The sequence below is a fragment of the Tamandua tetradactyla genome, chromosome 6 (genome assembly GCF_023851605.1).
Source record: "Tamandua tetradactyla isolate mTamTet1 chromosome 6, mTamTet1.pri, whole genome shotgun sequence".
In the NCBI taxonomy this organism is placed as follows: domain Eukaryota; kingdom Metazoa; phylum Chordata; class Mammalia; order Pilosa; family Myrmecophagidae; genus Tamandua; species Tamandua tetradactyla.
The window spans coordinates 81,444,663-81,468,226 of NC_135332.1; positions in this window are offsets into that span (position 1 = coordinate 81,444,663).

The window sequence follows — 23,564 nt, forward strand, 5'->3', positions numbered from 1 at the left end:
ACATCTAGCTCTTCCATATTTTTATCAAATTGCTTAGCCAACTTCATAAGTTCTTCTTGATTTTGTGTTTTTAACTTTGTGCAACCGAATTTTGCTCTTGATTTTCCTTTTGTTACACTGAGAGTACAAATAATAGCAGATGCACCAGTCCACATTCCTGGCATAAAATTTGTTGTTGGTTTTTCATCCTGAGGAGCAATACGATGAACAATATGTGAAATCTCATCACTATCTGAGGAGTATATCTGTTTTTTGCTTCCTTTACCTAACTGTTTTGTCATTGGAGAATTTTGATCCCAAAAGATATCATCTGTCCATCAGGATCATTAGAACTGAAGGTACAAAAGAATAAATCCATTTTCAGTACTCGCTTTAGTATTTCATATCTTTCCTTGGGGTTACTTTTACCACAAGTAGCGGCTGCTGGGGGCTGTACTTGCTGCCACACTGACCGGGGAGGCCCTTCCATAGCCCTGCAGAGTCCCACATGGTGGGCTGACCTCAGCTGCCTCCTCCCTGGGTAGACTACCAAGCTGCACTCTTCAGCTGACACCATTCTGCATGGCATGCCCTTCAGGCAGTGCTGTCTCCATGTTTCCTCTGTTGATGCATCACCTATGACCCACCCTCCACCAGCCTCTTTTCCTTTAGCATTTTGTAAAGGCAGAAGAGTAACAGCACTAAGAGTAGGAACCCATGCCCAGGACCACTGCCATTTTGGCTGGTGGAGTGATTGCATTTTAAATGTGTATAAATATGAGTAAACTTGCAGCCTTAACTTCGTTATTTTATTTGGAATCATATATACTGTTAATTTAGAAGGTTGGGAAAGATTTCTCTAAAGAAAGAGTATCCAGAGTCATACAAATTATATGTTTATTTGCTAAATATATTTGACCTTATTCCATACAATAAAGCCTCTCCCTCACTTCAGGGTACCATCTGTAAAGTTTTTGAGATCTCAGAAGTCTCCAGGTCCCTGTGTATGAGAAGGAGGTATGAGAAATACTGTTTGAGTGCTGCCAGACTGAATAGGTTAAAAGAAGCTATCCATTGTTTTCTCTTGAGATCAGTTACTCACATTGGTTTAAACAATTAAGCAGTTTATTAGTGCACACTGAAGTAGGGAAAACTCCGAACAACACACAAGAAAGCACCAGAGCCTCTGAGAAGTGTACAAGCTTTTATTGTGGCAGTCTCAGAGGACTTCTGTCCAAAATCTGAGACCTGAATGTCCTTTGTTACAAGATTATATAAGCTAGTTTGTAGGGTGAGAGTTATCATGGGAATGGACAGGGACAGACAGGCTAGCTACAAGCCCTGGCTTTTAGCTGATGTTTCTTATCTGGAAAGCAGACACTTGCTCTTGCTAAGCAGGCAGGCCTAGACATACCTGGGCATGACTAGGCAAGAATAGGAGACATTTTCTTTTAGAAAGCATGTTTTACACATTCTTAAAAATAGGCAAATTCATAAGTCATTTTAGTCAGGAAATACAGCAATATGAGTCACTCTTACAAACTATTCCCCCTTTTGATACATTGTTTATCAAGTATAAAAAGACTAAATTGAACAACTAAGTCAGCACTTGACTGCTAACCAACTCCTCAAGCTTCAGCTGTGTGTAGATTTATCAGCCCTGGAGTGACTGAAGCAAGGCTCAGAGAAGATTTCCTCAGGCTTTTCCTGTATGTAGACCAGCTAGCTCCAGAGTGGCTTGGACAGGGCACATGGGTTCTTTTATGCAGGATCAGATACAACAGGTTTTCTGGGTTAGTCTGGCACTTCTAAGACAGGGTTGAGCTATTTCCAGGTTTCAACCCAGAGTGGTGGATCCAGCGGATGATCTCAGCATCCTTGATAGCTGCGGGGGTAGAAAGGAGGACTGTACAGGGCCCTAACCAGGTAGGTGTTAATGCCTGATTTTTCCAATCTTTTACCCAGACTAATGATCCTGGGGTAAAGAAGTGCACAGAGGGTGTTAATTGCAGTGGAAATCTTTTCATTTACCCAGCTCTGCAACTGAGACAGTGGAGTTCAGGCCCTGGAGTTGCTTTTTTAAGGCTAACTCTCCAAATTGTGTAATGTTTCCTTGGAGTTCTTTTAGTAGTGGAGGCCGTCTAAACAAAACATTGAAAGGGGAAAATCTGGTTTGCTTTGTGGGACTGCATCTCACCATAACAAAGCTATAGGGAGAACATCGATCCATTTTAAATTTGCTTCCTGACTAAGTTTCTTCAGGTATGATTTCAAAGTGTGATTCATTCGCTCCACTTTTCCTGAACTCTGAAGCCTATATGCTGTGTGGAGATTCCACTTTATGCAGAGGGTTTTACTGAGATTTTGTATAATATGGGCTACAAATGCCAGCCCAATGTCAGAGTATAAGGAACTTGGCAGTCCATACCGCGGAATGATTTCTTTGCACAAGAAGCAGATGACTTTCTGGGCTTTTTCTGAGTGAGTCAGTATGGCTTCCACCCATCCTGAGAAGGTACAGACTCCTACAAGTAAATGGTGGTACCCCTTTGCCCAGGGGAGTTCTGTGAAGTCTATTTGGATGTCATCAAATGGCATCTGTCCCACGACTTGAATTCCTGGGGGGTGGGGTTGGCCCTTGTCCGGGGTTGTTTTGAGCACAAGTTGCACATTTAGCACAAACTGCTCAGGCAATTTGATGCAGCCGAGGGATGTAGAAGTGCTGTTGAAGAAACTGCTCTAGGGCTGTTCTTCCATAGTGACTATTTTCATGAACTTACAAAACCACCGCTGGGCCAGAGTGCTTCTGGGGTTGCTAATTAGGCATTTTTGAATTTCCACAATCCATTTGGTAGAAAGGCACCGCTTTCTTGGCTCAGCCAGGTATGTCCAGCCTCAGAGTATTTTGGCTGTAGGCTATTTATGGGTTCCAATAGAAGCACTGTGGAGTGGGTTCCCCTTAAGGCTCCTGCCTTGGCTTTGTCAGCCAGATGGTTCCCTCCGGCTACTGTTGTGTTTCCTGACTGATGTCCAGGGGAGTGGGTGATAGCAACCTACGCAGGGCCCATACTACATCCAGAAGGGCCAGGATCTCCAGACCGTGCTTTATTTCCTTTCCTCTGGAGTTAACTAGTCCTCTTCTCTTGTAAGGGTCCCGTGTACCCGAGCAGTGTTGAAGGCATACCTTGAGTCAGTGTAGATGTTGATGATGGAATTTGATCCTAATAGCAGGGCTCTGGTGATGGTTATGAATTCAGCTTTTTGAGCTGAGGTGCCTACTGGAAGGGGCTCAGATTCTACGATTGAGTCCAGGGTCACCACTGCATATCCTGCTTTTTGCACTCCATTGTGGACCAAACTGCTGCTGTCCATGTAACATTCTACATCAGGACAGGAGAATGACTGGTCCTTTAGGTCTGGTCTGCTGGAGAACACTTATTCCAAGGTTTCTATACATTCATGATCAGGCTGGCCTTCTGTCGGTGGGAGGGTAGCTGGGTTTAGGCTGTGTATTGCCTCCACTTGAATGTTTGGCTTGTCACATATTATTTTAGCAGCCAGGAAGTGGAGAGCCAATGATGTCCCTTCTGTTGGAGAACTGCCTTGATTTGGTGTGGGATGCAAAGGCCGAAGGTTAACTTTTTAGCAAGGGGGTTAGAATGACAGTGGCGGCTATGGCCTGCAGACAAGGAGGCCATCCTTTGTCTACCAAGTCTAACTGCTTTGACAAGTAAGCTACTGGGTGATCCCAAGAACCTAATTTTTGGACAAGGGCTTCTATGGCTGTTCCCTGTCATTCATGAACATACAGTGTGTAAGGTTTGTCAATGTCTGGGAGACCCAAGGCTGGAGCTTGAGTGAGTTCCTTTTGTAGAGTTTCAAAGGCTTTTTGTTGTTTGGTTTCCCAAGCAAGGGTGAATTCTCAGCTCCTTGTGTAGCCTCATACAGGGGCTTAGCAATTGTGAAGCTAGAGATCCAGATGCAGTAGAATCCTGCAGCCCCTAGGAACTCACGGACTTGTCACTAAGATGTGGGTGTACATTTCTGAAAAACGGCTTGTTTTCTTTCAGTTCCCAGGTGCCAGGTACCTTGGGTGATGTGAAGTCTGAGGAATTTCACTTGCTTTCTGCAAATTTGAGCCTTCTTCCTAGACACCTTATAGCCTCTTTGATTCAAGTGGGCCAGGAGTGCTTCTGTACCTTCTAGACAGTCTTGTGAGGTTGTGCTAATTGTAAATCATCTACATATTGGAATGGAACACTATTATATTTTTTGTCATGAAATTCTTGCAAGTCCTTCCCTAGGGCTTGGCTGAATATCATGGGAGAATTTTTGAACACTTGAGGCAGGCATGTCCAGGTAAACTGTTGCTTTCTTCCAGTGCACGGGTGTTCCCATTCAGAGGCAAAGATGGATTGGCTGACTGGTGCCAGATGAATGCAGAAGAAAGCGTCTTTCAGTTCTTGGCAGGAGAAAAATGATGTTGGAGGAATTAAGCTCAAGAGGGTATATGGATTTGGTGCTATACATTGCAAGGGAGCAGTCACTTTGTTAATGGCCCACAAGTCTTGAATAGGGCGATAATCATTGGTGCCGGGTTTTCATACCAGCAACAGAAGAGTGTTCCCTGGAGACTGGCATTCCCGTATTATAACATGAGTAAGCAAGTGGTCCACGTGTGCCTGAATTCCTGCCTGGGCTTCTCGGGGGACTGGATATTGCTTAAGGCACACTGAGGCAACTCCTGGGCAAAGTTCCACGAGGAATGGAGGGATGGTCATTGCTAGCCCCAGTGGACTGTTTCCTGCCCAAACGGAAGGCACCTGTGGATAATCGGGCCAGTCTCAGTCTTCTTTGGCAAGGAAGAAACATTACTCTTCTGTCTGGGGGGCTGTCAGGGTCTCCGTGATTTTCTTCCCTTGGTCCTTTAGCATCAGGGACATTCCCCTTCTGCACTGAGTTTATTTGAGCCTGGAGCTTTGTCCCGGGCAGTCTGGAAAATAAAGAAATTGATGGGAAACCATCAATTTGAGTAAAGAATGCTTAAATAAATGAAAAAAAAAAATGTTTCATGCTCATGGTCTGGAAGATTTAATATTAAGATGTCAAATACTACCCAGAGTGATTTACAAATTCAACACAATTCTTATCAAAATTCCAGAAGCTTTTTTGTAGAAATTGAAAAGGCAGTCCTCAAATTCATATGTAATTGCAAGGGACTCCAAGAAACCAAAACAATATTGAAAAAGAAGGAAAAAAATGATGTTGTACACTTCCTGATTTCAAAATTTACTGCAAAGCTACAGAAATCAAATTAGTGTGGACCTGGCTATAACTCTGTAAGGATAGACAAATAGGACAATGGAATAGAATTGATGGTCCAGAAATAAACCCACACACCTATGGCCAATAGATTTTTTAGTTTAAGCCCCTTTGAGTGGGAAAGAATAGTCTCTTCAATGAGTGGTGCTAGGAACACTGAATATCTATTGTTAGCCCTAGCTCACACAACTTAAAAAAATTTTTTTTAATGGAATCAATGACTGTCGTGGTCAGGTTCATGTGTCAACATGGCAAGGTGGTGGTGCCTCCTTGTCTGGTTGATCAAATGCTGGCCTGTCTGGTGCTATGAGGTTATTTCATAGAATTAAATCCTGATCATGTTGGCTGAATTCACAGCTGATTGCATTTGTACTCAGACAAGGGGATTGCCTCCTGCAGTAAGTGATACTTAATCTAATCACTGGAAGAGTTTTAAGGAGGATTCAGAAGAGGCCACTTCTCTTCCTGCTTCAGCTGGCAAGCCTCTCCTGTGGAGTTCGTCCAGACCCTTCATCAGAGTCGTCAGCTTCACAGCCTACCCTACAGGTATTGGACTCTACATTCCAACAGTTATGAAGCACACATATAAATTTTATATCTATGGATATTTCCTGCTGATTCTGTCTCCCTAGAGAACTCTCTAGCTAATACAGCTTGGTGCCGAGAGTGGGGTAGCTCTTAAGAAACAGAATCTTAAAAATGGGTTTTTATGATTGGTTTTCTTCTCTGACTGGACTGAAAGACACTAAGGACTCTGATTCCCATAATCAGAATGATATTGCCAATCCATAGGGTAAGTTGGCAAAAGAGATAGTCAGAATGTCACCAATGAATTCTTAATGTTTCGTTTGTATGAAGTCAGGCTTGGGGATAAGGTTTTTGACACCTTTATGAAGTTTTGTGGAAATAGAAGGTATAGGGATGTTGGTTGGTTGTTGTTAGATACACTGTATATATATATATATATATATATATTTGATATGTGCATGTCTCTGCATGCATGAATTTTATTTTATTTTTAAGTTAACATACAATAAAATTGACTTTTTGGCTATGCAGTTTTATGAATTTTGACATATGTATAGATACGCGTAACCAGTACCATAATTAGAATACAAAACAGTTCCATTGCTCAAAAAAATTCCCTTATGATAGCCCTTGGTAGTCACACTTTGCCCCCACCCATAACTCCTGGAAACCACCAGTCTGTTTGCTGATCTTACAATTTTGTCTTTTCAAGAAGGTCAGATAAAAGGAATCCTACAAACTGGCTCCTTCCACTTGCCAGACTACTTAGGGTTTCATCCAAATTGTTGCATGACCCTGAAAATGAGTGACTAGTCCCAGCTCTATTTTAAAGTTTCATACTTTACGTTTAAATCTATGATCCATTTTGAGTTAATTAAGTGTGAGGTTTCATTCCAAATTCTTTATTATGATGATCATTTTGCCTATGGATGTCCAATTGCTCCAGCACCATTTGTTGAAGAGGCTATCTTTCCTCTATTGAATTGCCTTTGCACCATTATAAAAAGTCAATTGACCATATTTGTGTGGATTTAGTTCTGGACTCTGTAAGTGTATTCCATTGATCTATTTTTTTTTATCCCTTTGTCAATATCATGCTGTCTTGATAGCTCTAACTTTTTAGTAAATCTTGAATCAGGTGGTGTGATTCTTCCACCTTGAATCTTCTTTTTCAAAATGGCTTTGGCTATTCTAGTTACTTTTCCTTTCCTTATACACATTAGAATTATCTTGCCTTATATCTACAAATAATCCTGCTGGGATTTTTATTGGAATTGCATTAAATTTGTGGATTTATTTGGAAACTTTTGGCATCTTTATTATATTAAGTTTTCCACTCCAAGAACACACTGTGTCTTTCCATTTGTTCAGATCCTTGTTTTCTTTCATCACAATTTTGTGATTTTCAGAAAAAGATCTTGTATGTGTTTTGTTAGATTTATACCTAAATATTTCTCTCTTTTTTGAGCTACTGTAAATAATATTACATTTTAATACTATTGATTGTATATACAAATATGGTCAATTTGTGTGTGACCACAAATTGTAGGCTTGTATCCTACAACCTTGCTGAAAGGTTTAGGAGGCAAAAGGGTGAGAAAGAAGAAAAGTAGACCAGGAAATTTAAAGGGAGGGTATTTCTGCGCTCCCGGGCAGAACTCACCAAACCCAAGATGGAGGGAGGTGAGTGCGCGCAGGCTTTGGCACAGGCAGCTTTTAAGGATGGAGGTCAGGTGACGTTCGGAAGGGGCAGTTCATTAGTTCCTGAAGTCAGGTTGGGAAGGGCGACACAGCCTCCACAGCTGCAGTTGCAGTGCCCTTCCCCATTCCCCCAACCTAACATTCCAGCCTTTTTGTGATAATAGGGTGCCAAGATCTTTCTGGCTACTTCCTGCTGTAATGGGGCAGCATAGGGTTATAGGCCGGAACCGTCATGGCCAGGGGAGTGGGGAGGCTGGCTGTAGGAATCTGGTGAGGAAGGCAGGTGATGATAATGATGCAGGAGCATTTGGTTGACTGCTACCCGGGATAGTTCCTTCATGCATCCCTGAAGGAAGTTGAGGAGGCAGGGAGCTAGGAGAAAAAAGAGACAGATTAGGATAACTGGTCCTAGTAGTGGTAGGAGCCATGTTGCCAGGGGAGAAGAAAACCAGTTTAAGGCAGAGTTGGTTCCTTGCTTTCTGTGGTAGAGATCGTTTCTTTGTTTAGGGTTTGAATATTTTGTTCCACCAGACCTGACTCGTTGACATAATAGCAGCATTCTCTTGGAGGAATATACACGTTCCTCCTTTTTCAGCTGTCAGGAGGTCTAAGGGCCATTGATTTTGAAGAGTTAGCTGGGCTAGTGTGATGAGTTGGCGATGTAGAGAGGAGAGGGATTCTGACGTTGATTCCAGGGCTACTTGTAGTTGAGTTTCAAAGTTTTGAGAGGTTAAAATACCATGTCCCAGTGCCCCTCCTGCTGCAGCTAAGGCTGCAACTGAAGCAGTTAGGCTGATGCCTACTAGGATAGTAAGAAAGCCAAGTTAGTTCAGACTCCCCATAGAGGGTCAATTGAGGAACAATAGTTACCAGGAAGCATGGTCCTGGGGCAATAGATTTAAGGCACTTGGTAAGAGTTCCATTACACCAGAAATATTGTTCTTTAGGGGCATGGGTGGTGCTGTGGATAGTGACATTAGTTTGGCACTTGCTATGAAGTTTTGTTTGAGGGTTTTTTTATCCAGTGTAGTGAGGCTTTTAATTTGGCAAGAAGATCTTGCCCCATTAGTGGGCTGGGGCAAGAAGGCATTACTAAGAAAGAATGTATAATGGGGTACCCTTCTATTAAATATGTAAGCAGTCCAGTAGTTAAGGGGCATGAAGGATGACTGTCTATGCCCATAACCATGACCTGGGAAGGAAGGAGTTGACCTGAGTAAGAGGGGGGGACAGAAAAGGTAATCCCTGTGTCCGCTAAAAAGGAGGTGGACTTACCTGCTACCTTGATTGTTACCCTGGGCTCGACGAGGGTGATTGGGGTCGCTGAGGCCGGGCGTCGTCCGTCGTTGGTGGCCAGACCCAGGACTGCTAGCAGTGGGTTAGGGGTTGGAAGGACAGCCCCTCTACGGCCGGGCGCTGAGGGGCAGTCACTTTTCCAATGTCCCTTTGTACCACAGAGAGGGCACGGTCCCTTGGGCAGTCAAGCATTGGGGCACTGGTGGGACCAGTGTCCATCGAGGCCACATTTGAAGCACTTTCCTGGTGGTGGATTAGTCATAGCTGGCTTCTTCTCCATTGAAGTGAGCCACAGAGCCACAATCAGGGATTGGGTTTGTAAATTTCCCTTTCGGGGGTCCTGGGATTCCTTTTCTGCCCTCTCTAGTTCATCATGAGTATTTAAAATTTTAAAGGCCGTGTTTACCAGGTCATGGATAGGGGCCTGAGGACCGTCCTCAATTTTTCTAAGTTTACACCTTATATCTGGAGCTGATTGGGATATAAAGTGTGCGGCTAAAACAGTTTTACCAGCCTCCAAGTTGGGGTCTAGGCAGGTATATTGGGAGAGGGCTTCTGTGAGCCGGTGTAGAAAAGCCGCCGGGTTTTCATCAGGACCCTGGGTAATTTCCCTTAGCTTATGGAAGTTTACTACTTTATGTGAAGCTTTCTGCATGCCTACAAACATTTTGTCCCATCTAGTCCACCTGTTCCTCCCCACTGGAGTGTCAACCTGATAGTCCCACCCTGGCTCTTGGTCTGGCACTGCCTCGGCCCCTGCCAGCAAGGTGTGGTCGGTTATATGCACCTGGTCAGCATGAGCCCTGGCTGCATTGAAAATGTGGTCCATTTCATCTGTAGTTAGGGAAGAAGAGCAGATTACATGAATGTCATGCGAGGTTAAACTGTAGGCATTAGCTAGATATTGAAATTCCTTAGTATAGGCGGTCGGGTCGCTGGAGAATGAACCTAGCCGTTTCTCAGTATTAGAGAGGTCAGCTAGGGAGAAAGGGGTGTGTACTCGAGCTAACCCCTCAGGTCCCGCAGTTCCCTGTAGTGGGCAGTAAAGAGTTCTTTGAGCGGGTCTGAGATCTTATAGGTGAGGAGGGCAAGGCTGTTGAGGACAGTGGGGGACAGGATGGAGATGGGGGGAGGATAAGATGTCGGCTGGAATGCTGCTGGGCGGGGGGAGGAAGAGGGGGGAAGATGGCGGTGGGAGCGCTGCTGGGGGGAGGGGAGGGCAGCGCGAGGGAGAGGAGGATACAAAGGGAGGGGCAGGAGCGCAGAAGGGAAAAACCTGGACATAAGGAATTTCGGCCCTTTTGTCGTTCCTCTGGCAAAAGTTGCGGAGGTTCGTAAGGATATTAAAATCGAAAGTCCCATCCTCGGGCCCATGTGAGAGGACCTGCTGCCCATGCTGCGGGGGCTCTGAGGAGAAAGGACTGGCCCAGGGGGTGTCGGCGTCCCAGCGCCCTGAGAGCCCTCGGAGCTCCTACGAGCGGGGGGCTCGTCTCCCCGGGGGACGTGTCCCCCTGGTTTGAGGCCCTTTCAGGCCCTGGACCTGAACTCGGGAGGGAAACGAGAAGCGGGGCGTCCCCACGACTTTTCGAGTCCCGGGAAGGGAGTGAGGTGGTGGGCGTCTCTGTTCACCTCAGCCCTTGGGAGAGACCCTGACGTGAATTCACGGTTTTCGGAGAGTATTTAACGGACAGGCTCTCTCAGAGCCGGGAGCCCCGGCAGCAGGGTGAGGAGGGAAGGGACTTCCCCAATCCCTGGTGGGTGTAGTGGCGGCCGAAGGATCCCTTGTCGCCGGCCATGTGGAGGAAGGAGGAGAGAGGAAGCTGGGGCGCCTCCTCTCCCGGGTTTCCGGCACCACATGAAAGGTTTAGAAGGAGAAAGAGTGAGAAAGAAGAGAAGTAGACCAAGAAATTTAAAGTGTGTGTGGGGGGGGTATTTCTACACTCCCGGGCAGAACTCACCAAACCCAAGATGGAGGAAGGTGAGTGTGCCCACTGTATATATTAATGAGTGAAAGAGATGGACTTAAGGCTTCAAATGAAAAGCTTACGTGCCGTCTGACAGATGTAAGCATTTCTATGAGTGTCCTGAAGGAAAATTTTATTTCCTGCAGCCATAGACTAGAGATCCCTGAAAATCAGACTCAGAATCTTATTGTTAGAGTAGTAACTTCACAATGTAAATTGAAATCTCAATTTTGCATCGTGTCTGCCATTGAAGTGAGGGCAAGAATTAAGAGTAGGACCCTGAAAAATGGGATGGCAACATATGGATTGATAATGATGTCTGTGGAGAGGTTGAACCCTAGGTCATGCTGAGCCTTCTCTAGATAACCCTTGTAATAGTCTGCCCTGAAGACATAGCCGCCCCACCTCCAGCCTGCCCTGAGGAATTGACCACCCAACCTCCACCTGAAGCGATTAGCCCTAGAGTGATTAATCCTGTTCCACCAGATGAAACTGCAAATGAATGCCCTGAAGCAAATGGCTTGGAAGATACTTCTAATTCTTTTCATGACCCACCTCCACCACCCCTCATTTCTTTGAGACCTATAACTAGACTCGGGTCCCAAAAGGTGAGGTACAAAGTACCAACCACGAAAAGGTACATTATACTCCAAAAGAATTGCATGAGTTTTCCAATTTATATAGACAGAAATCAGGGAAATATGTGTGGCAATGGATTTTAAGGGTGTGGGATAATTGTGGGAAGTATATAAAGCTAGATCAAGCTGAATTTATTGATGTGGGCCCACTAAGCAGAGATTCTGCATTCAACGTTAAAGCTCAAGCAGTTAGAAAAGGCATTAAGAGTTTGTTTGGGTGGTTGGCTGAAAACCGGATCAAAAGTTGGCCAACACATCAGAGGCAAAGGAGGTCAAATAGAGTCAAGAGACTACTCTGGAGGTTGCTATTATGCAAGCTTCAGGTAGACCTTTCTACCTATCATAACCTGCCAACCCCCAACCAGAACCATTCCAGCCAATCCTAAAGAACACCTAGGGCAATATATAAGATTCCACAAGGGTTCCAGGCACTAGGGTAACTTTCCAGAAATCTACAACCTCCAGATGGGTCCCTGGCCCAGATAAGCCCTGAAACATAGCCTAGCATCTCCAGAATATCAGATAATTCCATCTTCCTACCCCATATTAGTGAAAGACCCTTCCAATATCAAAAATTCAGAATGGCCATAGCCCAAACAACCCCAAAGAGAGGTATAGAAAGATCAAGGGTGATGGTGGAATTATACATAGAAGATAGGACTTAACAAGTGAATATGAATGCTGAATCATTAAATTGATATCTTTTCATCTCCAGTATTTTATTTTTTTTATATATTTTTTTAATTTATTTTTTTATTAATTAAAAAAAGAATTAACAAAACAATTAGAAATCATTCCATTCTACATGTACAATCAGTAATTCTTAATAACATCACATAGTTGCATATTCAACATTTCTTAGTACATTTGCATCGATTTAGAAAAAGAAATAAAAAGACAACAGAATAAGAATTAAAACAATAATAGAAAGAAAAAGAAAAAAAAAAACCTGTACCTCACATGCAGCTTCATTCAGTGTTTTAACATAATTGCATTACAATTGGGTAGTATTGTGCTGTCCATTTCTGAGGTTTTTTTTTTTAATTTTTTTATTAATCAAAAAAAAGAAAAGAAATTAACACAACATTTAGAAATCATTCCATTCTACAAATGCACTCAGTAATTCTTAGTATCATCACATAGATGTATGATCATCATTTCTTAGTACATTTGCATCGATTTAGGAAAAGAACTAGCAAAACAGCAGAAAAAAATATAGAATGTTAATATAGAGAAGAGAATTAAAATAATAATACTAATAATATATATATATATATATATAAAAAGGAAAAAGAAAAAAACAAAAACAAAAGATACAAACACACAAACAAACAAACAAAAAACCATATTTCAGGTGCAGCTTCATTCAGTGTTCCAACATAGTTACATTACACTTAGGTATTATTGTGCTGTCCATTTTTGAGTTTTTGTATCTAGTCCTGTTGCACAGTCTGTATCCCTTCAGCTCCAATTACCCATTATCTTACCCTGTTTCTAACTCCTGCTGGTCTCTGTTACCAATGATATATTCCAAGCTGATTCTCAAATGTCGGGTCACATCAGTGGGACCTTACAGTATTTGTCCTTTAGTTTTGGGCTAGACTCACTCAGCATAATGTTCTCTAGGTCCATCCATGTTATTACATGCTTCATAAGTTTAGTCTGTCTTAAAGCTGCATAATATTCCATCGTAGGTATACACCACAATTTGTTTAGCCACTCGTCTGTTGATGAACATTTTGGCTGTTTCCATCTCTTTGCAATTGTAGATAATGCTGCTATAAACACTGGTGTGCAAATGTCCGTCTGTGTCTTTGCCCTTAAGTCCCTTGAGTAGATATCTAGCAGTGGTATTGCTGGGTCGTAATCCATTCTGCCATTCTATGTCTTTTGATTGGGAAATTCAGTCCATTAACTTTTAGTATTATTACTGTTTGGATAATATTTTCCTCTACCATTTTGGCTTTTGTATTATATATATCATATCTGATTTTCCTTCTTTCTACACTTTACTCCATACCTCTCTCTTCTGTCTTTTCGTATCTGACTCTAGTGCTCCCTTTAGTATTTCTTGCAGAGCTGGTCTCTTGGTCACAAATTCTCTCAGTGACTTTTTGTCTATAAATGTTTTAATTTCTCCTTCATTTTTGAAGGACAATTTTGCTGGATATAGGAGTCTTGGTTGGCAGTTTTTCTCTTTTAGTAATTTAAATATATCATCCCACTGTCTTCTAGCTTCCATGGTTTCTGCTGAGAAATCTACACATAGTCTTATTGGGTTTCCCTTGTATGTGACAGATTGTTTTTCTCTTGCTGCTTTCAAGATCCTCTCTTTCTCTTTGACCTCTGACATTCTAACTAGTAAGTGTCTTGGAGAACGCCTATTTGGGTCTATTCTCTTTGGGGTGCGCTGCACTTCTTGGATCTGTAAATTTAGGTCTTTCATAAGAGTTGGGAAATTTTCAGTGATAATTTCTTCCATTAGTTTTTCTCCTCCTTTTCCCTTCTCTTCTCCTTCTGGGACACCCACAACACGTATATTTGTGCGCTTCATATTGTCATTCAGTTCCCTGATCCCCTGCTCAAGTTTTTCCCTTCTTTTCCCTATAGTTTCTGTTTCTTTTTGGAATTCAGATGTTCCATCCTCCAGTTCACTAATTGTAGCTTCTGTCTCTTTAGATCTACCATTGTAGGTATCCATTGTTTTTTCCATTTTTTCTTCTTTGTCCTTCACTCCCATAAGTTCTGTGATTTGTTTTTTCAGATTTTCTATTTCTTCTTTTTGTTCAGCCCATGTCTTCTTCATGTCCTCCCTCAATTTATTGATTTGGTTTTTGAAGAATTTTTCCATTTCTGTTCGTATATTCAGCATTAGTTGTCTCAGCTCCTGTATCTCATTTGAACTATTGGTTTGTTCCTTTGACTGGGCCGTATCTTCAATTTTCCGAGCGTCATCCATTATTTTCTGCTGGTGTCTGGGCATTTGATCAGATTTCCCTGGGTGTGGGACCCAGCTGGTTGAAAGCTTTTTCTGTGAAATCTCTGGGCTCTGTTTTTCTTTTCCTGCCCAGTAGGTGGCGCTCGTGGCGCTCGTCTGTCTGCACAGCAGTCGCCCGGGAAACCGCGCGTGGAGGTGGGGGTCGCTGGCCGCCGCGGCTTGGGAGAGTGCTGGTCCTAATTGCCCAGCTGGCCCGAAATGCCAAGCGTGACGGGAGGGCCCCGCTATCCAACGTTCCCAGTCAGACTGGGGAGCCACGTGCGTGGAGGGGACCCCAGTCGCCAGCCGCCCCGGCCGGGAAAACGCGCGCCCCTCGGGTAGCTCACCGCAGCAGATTCTCCCTGCCCGTCAGCTGTTCCAGAATGGGGTACGCTGTCTTTTTGGTCTCTGTCGTGACTCTGGGAGCTGTTTCGTATTGTTTCTGTTTCTTTAGTTGCTTTTCTGGAGGAGGAACTAAGACCCGCGCGTCTTACTAAGCCGCCATCTTCTCCGGAAGTCATCTCCAGTATTTTAGAGCACTAGAAGTAAAAACCTAAAATTGTGAAACTGTAACCCATGTCAAAATCTGAAATATGCTCTACAACTAATTGTGGTGGTGTGCTTGGAAATGTATTTTTTTTGTGTATATATGTTATTGTTCACAAAAAAAAGAAGGAAAAAATGTCTATTGTGATGAAAAAGTATTTAAGCCCCCAAGTCTCCTACATTCTGGAGCAGCTAGAAGGAAAAATATGAAAGGATCATATGGTAGCCAATGACAAACTCTGAGATCTATCCTGTAACCCCCCCCTTTTTTTTTTTTTTAATGAGTAGAAATTTATTAGGGCTACGAAGGCTACAGAGGGAGCACCTTGCTTGGGTCAGTGTGTGTATATGTACTTCTGCAGGTGTCTTAAATGCCAAAACAACAAAGTGCTATAAGGGAAAAAACATTCAAGCAAGAATATTTACAGCACCACGGGTAGGCGGCACAATGATTTCATGAATGGTATTATTGTATTTTGGTAATTGAGAACTTAAGAATTTGCCAATGATTATGATTACAGAATCATTACATAGATGTTTTTCTTTCTATATTGTCTTTTTCATTTTCATTCGCCTCGAGATATTTACTAATTTCTCTTGTAATTTCTTCCTTGACCCACTCGTTGTTTAAGAGTGTGTTGTTGAGCCTCCACGTATTTGTGAATTTTCTGGCACTCTGCCTATTATTGATTTCCAACTTCATTCCTTTATGATCTGAGAAAGTGTTGTGTATGATTTCAATCTTTTTAAATTTGTTGAGACTTGCTTTGTGACCCAGCATATGGTCTATCTTTGAGAATGATCCATGAGTACTTGAGAAAAAGGTGTATCCTGCTGTTGTGGGGTGTAATGTCCTATAAATGTCTGTTAAGTCTAGCTCATTTATTGTAATATTCAAATTTTCTGTTTCTTTATTGATCCTCTGTCTAGATGTTCTGACCATTGATGAGAGTGGTGAATTGAAGTCTCCAACTATTATGGTAGATGTGTCTATTTCCCTTTTCAGTATTTGCAGTGTATTCCTCACTTATTTTGGGGCATTCTGGTTCGGTGCATAAATATTTATGATTGTTATGTCTTCTTGTTTAATTGTTCCTTTTATTAGTAGATAGTATCCTTCTTTGTCTCTTTTAACTGTTTTACATTTGAAGTCTAATTTGTTGGATATTAGTATTGCTACTCCTGCTCTTTTCTGGTTGTTATTTGCATGAAATATCTTTTCCCAACCTTTCACTTTCAACCTATGTTTATCTTTGGATCTAAGATGTGTTTCCTGTAGACAGCATATAGAAGGATCCTGTTTTTTAATCCATTCTGCCAGTCTATGTCTTTTGATTGGAGAATTCAGTCCATTAACATTTAGTGTTTTACTGTTTGGGCAATACTTTCCTCTATCATTTTGCCTTTTGTATTATATATATCATATCTAATTTTCCTTCTTTCTACACTCTTCTCCACACCTCTCTCTTCTGTCTTTTCATATCTGACTCTAGTGCTCCCTTTAGTATTTCTTGCAGAGCTGGTCTCTTGGTCACAAATTCTCTCAGTGACTTTTTGTCTATAAATGTTTTAATTTCTCCTTCATTTTTGAAGGACAATTTTGCTGGATATAGGAGTCTTGGTTGGCAGTTTTTCTCTTTTAGTAATTTAAATATATCATCCCACTGTCTTCTAGCTTCCATGGTTTCTGCTGAGAAATCTACACATAGTCTTATTGGGTTTCCCTTGTATGTGATGGATTGTTTTTCTCTTGCTGCTTTCAAGATCCTCTCTTTCTCTTTGACCTCTGACATTCTAACTAGTAAGTGTCTTGGAGAACACCTATTTGGATCTATTCTCTTTGGGGCCTGTAACCACTTTTTGAAGAGTGCTTTGAAAGCTATTGATTTTTTATTTCTTTGCTTTGTATATATGTTATGCTATACAATTAAAAATGTTTTTTAAAAAATTAGAATGGGCACAGCCCAAATACCTCTACTGAATGTGAAAAAGATTAGAGGTGATGGTGAAGTTATACAGAGAAAGTTGGGTTTAGCAAATGAGTGCTGAATCATTTTACTGATATTTATTTTAGCCTCCAGTACCTTTGTGCAGCTAGATATAAAAACCTAATATTGAGGAAGGGTAACTCATACCAAACTGTGCAATCTGTTCTACAACTATTTGTTGCAATGTACTTTGAAATGTATTGCTTTTAGCTAGGTATGTTATTTAAAGAGAAATATAACAGATAAGATAGGATTTAACAAATGAGTATGACTGCTGAATCAATATATTGACATTTCTGTTGGTCTCCAGTGTCATGGAGGAGCTAGAAAGAAAAACCTAAAATTGTGGAACTGTAACCCATACCAAACTGAAATCTGTTCCATAACTACTTGTTAAAATGTTCATTGAAATTTATTGCTTTTTTATACTATTTTATGATTTTTAAAAGTTAAAAAAAAAATGTGGCCGACATTACCTGAGGTTGAAATGCCAGAACTGCTCTGGCATCATGTAGATTGGAGACTTAGAGAGATTGGAATGTTAGAGTGGATTTATCATGGAAAGCCTGCTCTTGCACCCCAGGAATGTCAGGAGGATGCACCTTTTACCAGAATTCTGAGAAGTAAATTTGTGAGACTAGTACCATCATCTAGAGCCCTGTAGTTCCACTTCTCTGTAGGTCAGTTACTGTAGGAACTGCTGTCACTGAGCTGGAATCCTTAAACACAATGGACATGACCAGATCCCGAGTTGGCAGAAGCTAGGTGACAGCACTTAATCACCAAAAGCAAGGTCAACGTGGCTTTCATAATTGACAGGCAACTCAAAGTAGGAGTTAAGATAATTTGACTCACAGAGTCTTGTGGTGTTGGCTAGTAGATCATGGGGTACCTAGAGTCTATTAAATTCTTTTGCGAGCTGTATAAATAAAAGAGTTCTAGGTCAAGTGAACAGAAGTCTAACTTGAATTACAAAAACAGATTCACAGCCCTTTAATAAATTTCCAGACTTGAGACAGTTTACAGACCCAGAGCATCTTGATTGAGGGGGAGGCCAGGTCCCTTGTGGGGGGGAACCCTGTTACACTGCCACAAATTTATACTGTTGATCTTCCTCCAAGGCTTCCCTAAAGAGACTGAAAATATATTGACATTTTACCAGGGTAACTGTGCATTGGGAAAAAGGAAATGATCAGATATTTTGGAGATTATTAGACACTGGGTCTGAAGTGACATTAATTCCAGAGAACCCAAACCATCACTCTTGTCCAACAGTCAGAGTGGGGGTTTATGAAGGTCAAGCAATCAATTGAGTTTTAGCTCCATCTCCCTCTGGGTCTAGTGGGCCCCCAGGCCCATTCTGTAGTTATTTCACCAGTTCCAAAATGCATAATTGGAATAAATTTGCTACTAAGCAACTGGCAGAATCCCCACATTGGCTCCCTAATTCATGCAGTGAGGGCTATTATGGTGGGAAAGACCAAGTGGAGGCCACTAGAACTGCCCCTACCTAGCAAAATAGTAAATCAGAACCAATACTGGATTCCTGGAGGGATTGCAGAGATTACTGCCACTCTTAAGGACTTGAAGGATCTAATAGGGGTGGTGATTCCCACCACATCCCCATTCAACTCTCCTCTTTGGCCTATGCAGAAAACAGATGGGTCTTGGAGGATGACAGTGGATTATCATAAGCTCAATCAGGTGGTTATTCCAATTACAGCTGCCGTTCCAGATATGGTATCATTGCTTAAGCAAATCAGTACATCCCCTGGTATCTGGTATGCAGTTATTGATCTGGCAAATGCTTTTTTTCTCAATAGCTGTTAGTAAAGACCACCAGAGTTTTCTTTCAGCTGGCAAGGTCAGCAGTATACTTTTACTGTCCTGCTGCAGGGTTATGTAAATTTTCCAGCCCTATGTCATGCTCTTGTTCACAGGGAACGTGATCATTTCTCCCTCCCACAAGACATCACACTGGTTATATTGATGCTATCATGTTGATTGGACCTAGTGAGCAAGAAGTAGCAACTACTCTAGACTTATTGGTAAGGCATTTGTGTGTCAGAGGATGGGAGATAAATCCAACAAAAATACAGGGGCCTTCTACCTCAGTGAAATTTCTAGGTTTCTAGTGGTATGGGGCATGTCATGATATCCCTTCTAAGGTGAAGGATACATTGCTGCATCTGGTTCTTCCTACAACCAAAAAAAAAAAAAAAAAAGCACAACACCTAGTTGGTCTCTTTGGATTTTGGCAACAACATATTCCTCAGTTGGGTGTCCTACACTGACCCATTTATTGAGTGTCCAGAAAAGCTGCTGATTTTGAGTGGGGACCTGAAAAAGAGGAGGCTCTGTGACAGGTCCAGGCTGCTGTACAAGCTGCTCTGCCTTGGACCATATAATCTAGCAGATAAATGGTGCTGAAAGTGTCAGTGGCAAATATAGATGCTGTCTGGAGCCTTTGGCAGGCCCCTATAGGAGAATCATAATGCAGCCTCTTAGAATTTTGGAGCAAAGCCTTATCATCTGCTGCAGATATCTATTCTCCTTTTGAGAAACAGTTTTTGTCCTGCTACTCGGCCTTATTAGAGACTAAACACTTAACCATGGGCTCCCAAGTTACCATGGGACCTGAGTTGCCTATCAGGAGCTGGCTGTTGTTGTCTGACCCACCAAGCCATAAAGTTCAATGTGAGCAGCAGCACTCCATCATAAAATGGAAATGGTATATATGAGATAGGGTCAGAGCAGATCCTAAGGCACAAGTAAGTTACATGAGGAAATAGCCCAAATGTCCATGGTCTCCACTCCTGCCACATTACCTTCTCTTTCCCAGACCAGAGCTATGGCCTCTTGGGGAGTTCCTTACAGTGAACTAACTGAGGAAGAGAAAACTTGGGCCTCATTTACAGATGGTTCTGCACAATATGCAGGTACCACCCGAAAGTGAACAGCTGCGGCACTCCAACCCCTTTCTGGTATGTCCCTGAAGGGCAGTACTGAGGGGAAATCCCAGTAGGCAGAAGCTCGAACAGTGCAACTGGTTGTTCATTTTGCTTGGAAGGAGAACTGGACAGAGGTGCATTTGTATACTGACTCATGGGCTGTTGTTAATGGTTTGGCTGGATGGTCAGGGAATTGGGAAGATCATAATTGGAAAATTGGTGACAAAGAGGTCTGGGGAAAAGGTATGTGGATAGACCTTTCTGAGTGGGCTAAAAACATGAAGATATTTGTGTCCCATGTGAATGTGCACCAGAGGGTGACTTCAGCAGAGAAAGGCTTTAGTAATCAAGTGGATAAGATGACCCCTTCTCTAGATACCAGTCAGCCTCTTTCCCCAGCACCTCCTGTCATTGCCCAATGGGCTCATGAACAAAGTGATCATGGTGGCAGGGATGGAGGTTCTGCATGGGCTCAGCAACAAGGACTTGCGCTCACCAAGGCTGACCTGGCTACAGCAACTGCTGAGTGTCCAGTCTGCCAGCAGCAGAGACCCATACTCAGCCCCCAATATGGCACCATTCCCCAAGGTGACCAGCCAGCTACATGATTGGTTATATCAGACCACTCCTTTCATGGAAGGGGCAGTGATTTGTTCTAAATGAAAGAGAAACGTACTTTGGATATGGGTTTGCTTTCCCTGTACACAATGCTTCTGCCAAAACTACCATCTGTGGACTTTACAGAATGTCTTAGCCATCATCACAGTATTCCATACAGCATTGCTTCTGATCAAGAATACACTTCACATCATATAAAGTGTGGGAATGAGCACGTGCTTATGAATTTCTCTGATCTTACCATGTTTCCCATCATCCTGAGGCAGCTGGGTTGATAGAATGGTGGAAGGGCCTTTTGAAAACTCAATTACAGTGCCAATTAGGTGGCAATACCTTGCAAGGCTGGGGTGATGTTCTCCAGGAGGCTTTTATGCTCTGAATCCACGTACACTGTGTGGAGCTGCTTCTCCTATAGCCAGGATCCATGGGTCCAGGAACCAAAGGGTGGAAATTAGAGTGGCACCACTCACTGCTACCCCTAGCGATTCACCAGGAAAATTTTTGCTCCTGTCACTTTGACCTTGAGCTCTACTGGTCTACAGGTTTGAATTCCAGAAAGGGGAGTGCTTCTACCAAGAGAAACAGGAATGATTCAATTGAACTGGAATCTAATGCTGCCACCTGGTCACCTTGGGCTACTCATGCCCCTGGATCAACAAGCCAAAAAGGGGATTACTTTACTGGCTGAGGTAATTGACCCTGACCATCAGGGGAAAGTAAGATGGCAACCACACAATGGAGGTAAAAAAAAGAGTTTTCCTAGAATATAGGAGATCTACTAGAGCATCTTTAAGTACTGCCATGCCCTGTGATTAAAATCAATGAAAAACTACAACAACCCAATCCATGCAGGACTACCAATGGCTCCAAAATTTCAGGAATGATGGTTTGGGTCACCTCACCAGGTAAAGAACCATGGCCAGCTGAAATCCTTCTGAGGGTAAAGGGAACACGGAATGGTTTAGTAGAAGAAGGTAGTGATAAATATGAACTATGACCATGTGATCAGTTACAGAAATGAGGACTGTAGTGCTGTTTTGTTCACGTTATAGTATTTAAGTTGTAAGATATCAAGTTTAAGAATGAATATTATCCAAGGGCTTTCACCCTATTCTGGGGAGGTTTAATAAGTTTCCAGTTGTGCATGGGACAGTTGAGTATTGTTAGGCAAGGAAAAAATGTCTTTTATTGTGTTCTATTTAGAGAATAAGCATGGTTTAAGGTGATGTGTATACTGCCAAGTTGACAAGGGGTCGACTGTCATGGTTAGATTCGTGTGTCAACTTGGCAAAGTGGTGTTGCACATTTGTCTGGTTGGGCAAGTGCTGGTCTGCCTGTTGCTATGAGGTCATTTCATAGAATTAAATCATGATGACATCAGCTGCATCCACAGCTGATTGCCTTTGTTTTCAGCCAAGGGAGAGTCTTCTGCAATGAGTGATGTTTAAGCTAATCACTGGAAGGCTTTTAAGGAGGAATCAGAAGAGACAGTTTTTCTTCTTGCTTTGGTCTATGAGCCTCTCCTGTGGAGTTCATCCAGATTTTTCATCGGAGCTGTCAGCTTCACAGCCTGCCCTATGGATTTTGATCTCTATGTTCCCATGATTATGTGACACCCTTTTATAAATTTTATATCTACAGATATTTCCTGCGGATTCTGTTTCTCTAGAGAATCCTAGCTAATACAATGACCTAGATATAAGAGCTAAAAATATACACACTTACGAGAAAACATAGGGAAAATTTTCATGACCTCAGATTTGGCAATGAATTCTTAGACTTTTCACAAAAAGCAGAGCAACAAAGGAAAAACAGATAAAATTAGACTGCATCAGAATTAAAAACATTTGTGCATCAAAGGGATTTATCAAAAGGAGTGAAAAGAAAACCTTCAGAATAGGCATAAACAGTTGCAAATTAAATATCTGATAAGGATTTAATATCCAGAATATATGAAAAAATTCTATAACTCAATAACACAAAGAAAATCCAATTTTTAAATGGGCAAAGGGCCTCCTGTGTTCTGGGGCTGCTAGAAGGAGGGATCTGGGATGATGATGTGGTGCCCTATGGCAGACTCAGGGATCTGTCCTGTGGCTACTTGTTGAAGAATGCTTTAAGAACTATTTGCTTTTTGTTTCCTTCTTTGCTTTATATATATGTTTTATTGTACAGAAAAAAAAGTAAAAATCAAAAAATGGGCAAAGGACTTGAATAGACATTTTTCCAAAGAAGATAAATGGCCACTAAGGGCATGAAAAGATTTTCTCTAAGGGAGTTTTGGGCTATGGAGTAGTGTACCCTCTAACCTGAGGCCCATGTAGACTCCATGTCTAACAATCTCAGTTAATTCCAGCCTCCAGCCATTCCCACCAAGTGGCAGGCAGGCAGATGAGCATATGAAGACCACTGAATAACCCCAATCAACCTTGGAGCAGAGAAATTTCCCAATCCTGCCTGAATTCCTCACCCCAAAATGGTAATGTATAATAAATGGCTTTTGTTTTAAGTTGTTAAGTTCTAGAGTAATTTGTTGCATAGCAATGGATGACTGGAATAATTGCCATATGATGATTTTCAAATCTATGATTTCTTTTACATCTATTAATTGAAATTTTACTCTAAAGAAAAGCTTTCTTCTTCCTATTTATTGGCTGCTTATTTAAATAAATGTGGACTCATTTATTCCTATTTTATTCAATGAATTATGCTCCATTACTCTTCTTAACTTTAACTTTTTATTTTGAAATACTTTCAAGTTTATAGGACAGTTGCCAAACTACCAAAGAGCCCATACAGAGAACTCCCACACATTCATATCCCCCTGGGTACCCACATCCACCAATTTTAACATTCTGTCATATTTGAAATATCATTCTATCTGTCTATCTCTCCATCTTTCTATCTACCTATTCATCACTTCATTTTATGAACCCTTGAGTTTAGGTTGTATATATGTTCCTTGAACACAATACTGCCAGGTGCATTTCCTAAGAACAAGGATATTCACTTATGTAACCAAGTTCAATGCAGTTGTCAAGTTCAATACATTTAAC